The following is a 9836-nucleotide window of genomic DNA, read 5'->3' on the forward strand; positions in this document are numbered from 1 at the left end:
TGGAGACATTCATGCCGTAGCAGATCCAGGCCTAGAGGCAGCAGGCATGGTTATGGGATGGCAGAGGAGAGATCTTGGCTGGGTGTGTGGGGAGAAACTTCTACACAAGCCCTTCTTGAGGTCCTGGAAACCAGTATGAAATGTCCAAGGTAAAACACCAGGTGAGAAAGGAAGTTGGGGTTTTCTAAACTTTGTATCATCACTGAGGGGGAAAGGATAACCTTGAGGTGCAGGACAGGACAGGCAAGGAGTCAGTAGCTCCAGGAACAGACCAAAGTTTCTCACCTCTCCTGCTTTAATACACATCAAATTAGAGCAGCTGCCAAATGTGTATCATGTTGGTGACTTCTGCCTTTACTTTGGGCCTGAAAAGGGTTTGTGAGCCAAGAACTTTGTGCTATTTTTCCAGCTGTGTACCACATGCTCCGAAGTCCTGTCTGTGTCCTCAAGCTGTAACAGCTACAGAATAAGGCCATTAATCTTCCCATTCTTTCTGGTGGGAATATCAAGTACTGCCAAAGAGGCACGAGATGGAAAACAAAACTTCTGTCAAGATTTTTTTTCAATTTTTTTTTGTATTTTCTTTCCGAGGAGCCATTTGCACATCAAGACAAGAATCTACCTGTCAGGGCTACTCCTAGATTATACCTACACCCACAAACATCTGAAAGCAAAGAAATGTAATTAGTGTAATTAGAACCCACAGTACAGAGATAGAGCTGATAAGGAGAATTCTTCATAGCAGAAGCATTTATAAAAACTTACACATTTGGCAAGGTTGGTGGGGGAGAAAGGCTTCATAAGAGAATTCATGGGGATTATGAGAGTAATGGAAATATATTTCTTTTTCATTAGTAAGGTACACCTCCAAGAAGAAAAAATGGTAAGAATAATAATTGGTGACAAATACCATTAAATCTCTGGCCCAGCAAGATCTATGAAAGAAGCAGCTGTGCTTTAGGCAGTTTGTAGGAGGAAAGCAAGCAAGTGCCCCTTTGGAGGGTACAGCAAAGCACTGGGGCTCCTGAACAGATGCAGTGTCTGGTGTATTTATTTATTATTTATTTATTCCACAATAAATAATAGGAAAAAAAAATCAACTCTAACCCTATGAAGTACAAATGTGGGTTTAATTCTGCTACTGGACCATTACTGCATTAATTCTGCTACTGGATTCATTACTGCAAATTTTTAATGGTAAGCATTAGAAAAACCCCACTCACCATGCCTACAAGTGGAGTGCCTGTTCCTGGACCCAAAGCCAGTGGAAGGAGGAGAGGAGCCATGTGGTGAGGACTTGCCAGGTAGCTCTGGGCTGGAGGCTGTGGGGTTCTGCATCTGGCTCTCCATCCTCCCAGCTTCCCTTTAGTGATGGGATCTTTCCCTGCATTACATTTTGCCTTTATTTATGCAATTGCTGGTGGTTTAGGGCAGTCCCAGCTCTGCAGGAAGCTCATTGCTAGCAGTCCACCAGAAGGAAAATGGCTTTAGAGACACACAGACTGAAGCTGATTTAGAGCATCCCTTGGTGTCCATGCAGCTGGAGCTTTATCTCCTACAGGTAGCAGATAACTTGTCCTAGGCTTCACTGAAGTTCTGACAACCACTAAAGATGGGATTAGCTGCCTGTGGTTTCAATTCTGCTTTGGGGTAAAGGACCAGGAATTTTGCCTCAGATTTTCTCAGCCCTATATTTATCATCAGTTTTGCTTTCTCTTTCACCAGCAGAGTAAATGCAGTTGAACAGGTTCTGATGTGTTGTTCTCTAGAGATCCCCTAGCAGAGGGATACCTCCGTGGTGCTTAACCACATCAGGCCTTTTCTTTCTCTCTGGAGAGTCATTTTGTTCCAGAGGAGGTTTCCAAAGCCTGACCTGTGCCAGTGCTTCTCTGCACAGCCCAGGGTGGTTACAGTCCTCACAAACCACCAGAGCCCCAGGGGGTTTTGGGGTGAGTGTTTCTATCTCCTGTCTTTTTCTGTGTAGAACAGTCTTCCCTAGGGCATGTGTTTGTTCCCTGGGCAAAAAGTTTGCTGACCTCCTAAGATAAGTTTATCCTATATTGCATCACTTTGCTGACCACACCATTTGACTCAGATTTGAAGTGCTACCTTCCAGTCCCTGCAAACATGCTCAGAAATGCCCTGTGCTGCTGTCAATCCCTTGCTGAGGTTTTGTCCACACTGGTTTCTTTAGCCTCAAGAAATAACACAGAGCTTGTTTAGCTGGTCACCCTGACCTCTCCCACTCCCTGACACGTTTCTTGCTCAATGGTGACAGCCACGTGTGCCTTGTCTGCAGAGCTGCCTGCAAATGCAAGATCAGCTTTGGCATTATCCTAATCACTGGAGCAAACTCAGATACCTGACAGACCACCCTGTCAGTTTGATGGGTGCTGGAAGGTAGGCAAAGAAGGGATAAGGAACCCAGGGCAGAGGAAAGCCAGAGCTGGGAACACACAGCAAGGTCTCTCCCTTGGTCTCTTCTGGCTGTGCTGCCTGATGTGGCTGGCTGAATGGACCAGCTGTCCTGTTGGATTTTGGGCCAAGAGATCTGAGGGGAAGATGTTTTGGGATTAATAAACAAAAAAGTTGCTAAGTGACAGCTTCTTAAAACCATCCTTCCAAAGGATGCCAGGCTGGCAGGGATGCTCTGTGATCCATGATTAAGAAAAGAAGCTCTCCTGGCTTTAATTGACTTAGCAGGGAGTAGCTTTACACTTCTTTGTACATAAGCAATGCTTAACGGCCCTAGGAAGGGAGGAATGTTTTGGTTTGTAGGCAATAGGGCATTGGCAGCAGACTGAAAAATGGTCTTTGGCCAACCACAGGCAGAGCAAGCTTAATCTGCCTAAAAAACATGATCTCATCCATCTTTCTGACCCAGGGCAGGGAGCCTTGGCTGTGAGGCTCAGGCTGAGTGCAGACTGGTGCGTGGTTTAGGTTGCAGTAAGGGAGTGCTGGGCTGCTGTAGAGTCACACTCACTCCCATCAGTGCTGTCACTCAGCTGTTTCTCTGGGTCTGTCACTAGCTGGGAGAAGGAACAGCCTCATACATGTGTCCCAGTGTTACCCTGATCCCAAAACTCATCAGCTTCCCTGGCCCAGTTCAGGGTTGGCTGTTTCCATCTGCTTTCAGATGTAGATTGTTTCTGTCAGTTTCTGAATCATGTAGTGGGAAAGGTAAAAGAAGAGTTAAAAAACACTCTGAGCTTTTCTCTCCCAGCTGCCAAACCTGTGTCCTCTTTGGGAGGGAACCAGGAGTACGTGCATGAATTTTTCATGTTTTTCCAAGGGTATGAAGTGACAGGACAAGGGGGAATGGCTGAAAACTGAAAGACAGTAGGTTCAGGTTAGATATTAGAAAGAAATCCTTCCCTGTGAGGGTGATGAGGCTCTGGCACAGGTTGCCCAGAGAAGCTGTGGCTGCCACATCCTTGGAAGAGTCTTTGACTACTAACAGAGTTTTTCCTGAGCTCTCCTCCCTTCTTTCCCTCTACTTTAGTTGCTCTCTGATGATCAAAAGGCACTGGATGAAATCCTACAAGACATCAAGGAGTTGATAAATGCAAGATTTTGAACATATTATCAAGCAGTGTTTGACCTGTGTTAGCTGAGCCCCAGGGGGCATTTAAGTTCCTCACCAGTGTGAACAAAACCACTTCAGCTCAAACCTTTTGTGCTGAAGCTCAAGAGTCAAGTTATGATTGACCAATGCCATAATTCAGGCAGTGCATTAAACTCAGTCCCATTTGAGCACTATCTGATCAAAAGCTCTGGTGACTGATAAATTACATTAATCTAATGCTCAGAATTATCACCAGCAAAAATAAATAAATTTTCAATACCTACTCACTGTGGCATCTTTATGCTCATGGATTCCTCTTACCTGATTTCCATCACCTTTCTGTCACAGCCAAAGGCTGGTCCAGCTTTGGGGGCACAGCAGGCTTGTGCTCTTCTTTCAGATGCCAAAAGCAGACAGAGCAGTAGGGAAGCATTGTCTCCATGGCAGCCTGCCCTGGAAGAAACAAACCAAAGGGCATGTAAACTCCTGGGAATCCAGCAGAAGGAAAAGTGGAGGGATTGGTAAGGCAGGAGCAATTGTGCAGCTCAGTTTTTACTTGGGGATGTCAGCAAAGCAGCAGGTAATGAGGGACCAGTTGACATAGAGTGTACTGGCCTTTTCCAAAGCTAAAGTATCACCCCCAGATATGTGCTGGGAATCAAGAGCATTCCAGGGATAAACTCCAAGAAACTTGATTTGCAGTCACAGGTGAAAAGAATTTCTGCAATTTTAAATGTGATACAGTGCAAAGAACATGTAGTGCAGATATGACACAGGCAAGTAATGTGCTCAGTGGGAGAGTGTGTGGTTTGTGATTATGTGGATGATTTATGGAAAAGAAAATAAAAAGAAAGGACAGATATTTAAAATGTATAGTAAAACATCACTTTGAAGATCATTAACCAGACAGCACTCTCTGAGGGTAATATTTTTTTTACCTTATCAGTAATGCAAAGTTATCTTCATTTAGATACTGAATTATCCTGATAATAAAGTATGTAAATAAATGTTTCCTTTGTTTATCATCTTTATCATCTACTTATCTTTATCAAATTTATCATCTACTGTGTAAGATAACAAACAAATGTTGAGTGATTTCCAACTAACCTTCTCAACCTTTGCCTCTGCAAGGCCTTGACTGGTTCCTGATTTCCAAAGTGTCTCATCTCTGCTGGGTTTTTTTTAATCATCTTATTTCCTTTATTCATACTAAAGCTAAACTGCACATGTGTGAGTCGGGTTTGCTGAGCTGCTTCTCATATTGTCATCTTATTCCTTCACTCAGGGTTATGCTGTGCTTTTCCCTGCATTAGCTTATGCTACATGCCATATTTCAGCCTACAAAAGGAGATGGGACAGCTAAAGGAAAGAAATAAGCTGTCCTAAGAAAGGGAGAGCAAGATGAAGGAAAGGGGCCAGAATTGGCCACGCACCAGCATGGCAAAAGGTTAACAGCAGATTGTCATAGTTAGCCATGGTCTGAGCACAGGCACAGCATGGATATCTGATCCAAAATTGCTTCAGCTGCTAGAGCCCAGAAAAAGAAATCATAGCTCATTTTCACAAAGGCTTTGGGAACTGGACCACAGGCAAGGTATTCTCTTGATCCATACAAGACAAGAGTTTTGAATGGCCTGGGTTCATTTTTGCATTGTAATGTAGTGAATGGCCTTTCAGCAGAAAACACAAGGTATCCTTTCTATTTACAATGGCTCTTTGGAAAGGAACAGTGAAAATGAGAGAGATTATAAAGAACAGGTAAGAGACAATACTGAGAACATGGTAATTTTGTTCTGTAAGGCAAGGACACTCAGTTACCTGAAGTATTTATTATCTTCTATGATCCAATTACCTGGTCTCAAGCAGCATGTGACAGAAATACAAATGTTTTGATGACAAGGATGAGAGAGGGAGAGAGAACAGTGACAGATGAAACTGTTTCAGAAATGACATGTAAAAAAGTACTTACAGGAAATTTATAAGGCTTGGCTTGAGGTCTGAGCTTTTATTCAGTCTTCTTGGATCACTTCTTAAAGCCTCCACAGGGTACTTGTTGTGAGAACAAGGTGTGCTTTTACTCTGGAATTTGCACTTGGGACTGGAGTGACCTCTCCAGTAAGCTTCATTTAGGTCTCTCTTGTGTTGGGCTTTAATGAAGTGCTAAGATCAATGCACTGACACAGACAACCTTCCCAAAGAAAGCTGCTATTTAGTCAGGATAGCAAAATACTTGTAAGGACTAATATGGCCAAACCCCATGGAACTGTTCCCAAATGATTGTTCTCCCTCATCCCATGCCCTCATGGCACCTACCTTATCTTTCCCCTTAAGCTGATGCTGCACAGCAGGAAAACTTAAACAATAATCATTCCTACTGCTTCTCTTTGGCCTCATGATAATTCAAAACTAATGCCTGCTTGTGGAGCTCCCGTTGTGCATTCTAAAAAGTTCCATCCTACAGAGGGTAAATGACTCCATTTCTTACCAGTCTAGACATCCCAAGTCTGCTTCATTGCACTTCTCCCAAACCTGAGAAGTTAACCAGAAGCTGTGCAGAGGGGAAACCAAGCCATGCATCAAAATCATGCATGGTTCATCAAAATCACTGAAATATAAAAGAATTGCCCCTACCACTGTGTGCTTAACATGCCAACTTTGCCACAAGATGGAGACCAAGATCTCCCCAGGACTTTAAGTGAGGTCAAACATTGGCTATCAAGAGCAGGCATTGTTACATCTCAAGCAGATTCCCCAAGAAACAGGAATATCCATCAGCATGGCTAGATAAGTGAATGAACAAGTAATTTACTGCCTTATCCAGGCATTTTGCACATCTGCATCACCTGCATCTTTGAAGAATGTGATTGTAACTGCAAGGCTCTTTTAAAAATAATTATATTAGGCCTTTGTGCAATGAGGGAGCCAAATCTGCCAAGACAAGAAGTCAGAGCTTTACATCAAGCCTATTTTCTTTCAGTTTGCTTTGTATCCAGCGTTTATTAAACAGCTCATTCTTAATCCTGAGTGTAGCCAGTTCCCACATAGGCTGTTCATCTCTCTTGGCATCCCTCACAGAATCCAGTTTTATTTTTGTTGGCTGAAGGAATTATAATTAAAGGTTGTATTCTCTTCCCCTGCAGGCACAGCTAGGTTTTTGACACACTGGGTAGAGGTATCCAAGATGTGAAAGTTGAAGTGAGGTCCTGGCATGCACAAAGCCAAGGTCCCAGCATTTTATCACAAGATTCCTGCCTGACTGGCCAAGGTGGATGCAGTGAGGAGCTGCACAGGCTCCAGCCCACTGCAGGAAGAGGAGAGTGATGATGATAAACCACACTTCCTGCAAGACAGAGGTGTTAATTGGACCTGGGCTGGCCTTGTACAGAAAACTACACCTGAAAAATGTCCTTTTGTGGGGCCCCTGGTGCAGTGGGATAAATGTGATCAGCTGAAGTGTTAAAGTGATTGGTGACTGCCTTTCGTTTGCTTTGGTTTGGCAACACCTGTGGAAACAGTTGGAGATTTCAATATCCTTCCTGGAACACCCCCATCTCCCTCAGAACTGCCACCTGCTTTGAAAATCTTGACATTTGAAAAAAAACCCACCAAAATGAGTGATTCATACAGAGTCAGATATGTGGGGGCATATTCTTCTCCATGGTGCTCCATTGTCTTTAGTAAATATCATCCAGAAATAAATAATTTGCATGTGCAGAACACACCCATAATGTATATGTGCATGATTCTTTGTGAATGCCAGGTTTGCCCACAACAAGAGCATTAACAAAAAAGTCTGTGTCAGGTTTCCAGCATATGGTGGATATTTCCAGCTTAAATATCTGGGGGGTTTTGAGCTGGGAAGCAAAAAGATATCTTTGAGACAGGAGATCCTTCAGGCCTGGAGGTCACCTTGCTTCTGGATTTGGGGCTTTCTGTGGTGGTACCTAGGGATTTTTTGTCAGATGATTCAGTAATGTGTTCCATTCTTGAATTAATGATGTTCTTCCTGAAAAAGGAAGCATAAGACTCCCGTTGCTAGGGATAAAAGCTTTCTATCTAGTATCCAGTCTTTCCTTTTGTCTCCCTCTGGCCAGAGCACAGTTGTGAAGAGCACTTGTTTCTCTTTCGACACTTTCTTTCCTGTTTGAGTTGTGGTTTTTGTCTGCCAGCCAAAGGAGCAGAGGAGAGCTCCTCTAAAAGTAGCTGCAAGGTCTCCTGTACAGTGCACAAGCACAAATTTATTGTTTCACCCTTAGTAAGCATTTCCTCTGGAATAACACTGATGTTTCCCGTTCAGAGAGCAGCTGGGCCTGCTGGCTCTCTGTAGTTTTACTTCCTTCTCTTAGGGCTGTAGATTCCTAGGGAGTGTTTCTCCTAGGGTTGCAGTGTAGTGTGTGATTTTTGGTTTGTTGCTGAATTCTGGACATGAGAACACACCACATGGCTTATAAGCAGCATATGATCCTAAACAAGAACTGGGAGAAGGGTAGATGCATAGTAGGAGAATATGTGTTTGTAATGAATATGGAAGAAAAAAATTGTAAAAATAAACGTTTCTGTCATTGGATCAGTTTGCAAATTCAATGAGGTAGGACAATGACTTATGTGAAACACACCAACTTCAGATTACTTGGCAAAACCAGTGGTTCATTAGTGGTTTAGCTTTGCTCTGGTGCTTTGTGCAGGTGGCTGAGCTGCACAGAAAACTGGTCCTGTGGCTGGTGGATTTGCTGTGATGTGACAGCAGACTGCTTGTCCTGTGAGTGTCTCAGTTTTAGCACCCTGGTAGATCAGTTCCCCACGGTGCATGATGGCTTTTGCTTCACCCATTGAGGTGCACTTTTGCTGCAGTCCTGGTGCTTGCTTTGCCCAGGAGATCAGGTTGAGCTTCTGATTTAATTCCTTCTGTGGAAGGATGTTTGAGACTGCCTGTGACAACAAGCTGCATTGTATAAATGGCTGGCCTGGCATTAGTCTGCTTTCATGAAAAAGCAGGTTACATGCAGGTTACATACATACATACAATCCAAGGAAATGGATTTAGATTTATTGTCTAGGACAATTTGTTCCCACTGGTTCTGCACTCAGTCCCAAAACAGAGTGATGTTCATGACTCCATTGTACAGCCAGTGCTGAAGCTCTCATGCTGCCTCTCTTTTTCCTGCTGCTGATATAAAGTAATTAGCCTATTCATTTGTGTTTAGAAATATCTATACCCAGGACTCCCTAGGTGGCTGGAGTTTAAGCCTAGATAGGTGCAAGAGAAACTCAGACACCAGCTGGCTTTGCCTAGGTTATTTGCATGGACAAATGGAGCACATTACTAACCTGATCCTGATGGTGCCTTACGGGAACTACAACTACAGATGAACTTTAGGGACTTTAAGGACTGTAATTTCTTCAACTCAAGAATAGTTTGCAGGTGAAGATGCCAACACCAGTAGGAAATCTGTAACAGAGAAAGAAAGAAAGATTAGAAGTAAAAGAGGAAGCTGCTATTATGCAGGTGACTGTAGTAGTTGCAATGTGTTATTTTCCAGCAGGATATTTTTATTTATTACTCACAGTATGTGATGTGACATGTGGCCCTACAACTGCACTGAATGCCACTAGGCCAGTGGTATCTCCTACTTTTTTTTTTTTTTTTCCTTTTCTCTTATTTCCTTTTCTTTCTCAGCAGCAGCCAGGTGCTGGTATGAATTATCTGACCAAGGGCAGCAGTTCTGCATACCAGTGGAAGATGCAGGAGCATTTCTTTATGGATTTGGTTTGTTTTACACAAATAAATCCCTGGAAATAACAATTACCTTCCAAGGCTTAGAACAGGAGCCTCACAACAGTTATTTTTACTGAAAAATCATAGTTGAAAACTGACTTATTCCTGTTGGACCCTGTAAGGAGCTGCTTCTTTCTGTTCTCCAAAAATTTTGGAGTGTGTTTTGGGGTTTCTTTTGCCCCTGGCCAAGCTACAGCCATCTCCAACCTCTGTAACCTAGTGATTGCACCAGCAATCCAAGACTATGAGCCAGTGACAATTTCATATCTGCATCAGAAAAGGATTCTAGTCTATTTTTAATGCCAAGATGCATTCAGTGCCTGACCTGGCCTCTGGTTTTCCATGTTTTGCTGACACAGAGCTCTTGCCTGGGTTGGAGACACTGGCATCAAACCAGGCACATGCTGCTGATGAAATGTGGCATTGTTGGTTTCTTATTCACTTAAGCATTTTTTTTTTCCTTTCCAACCAGAGGGACATGACTGGCAACAAGTG

This window comes from Passer montanus, unplaced genomic scaffold (assembly GCF_014805655.1).
Source record: "Passer montanus isolate IOZ18808 unplaced genomic scaffold, ASM1480565v1 scaffold71, whole genome shotgun sequence".
Lineage (NCBI taxonomy): Eukaryota > Metazoa > Chordata > Aves > Passeriformes > Passeridae > Passer > Passer montanus.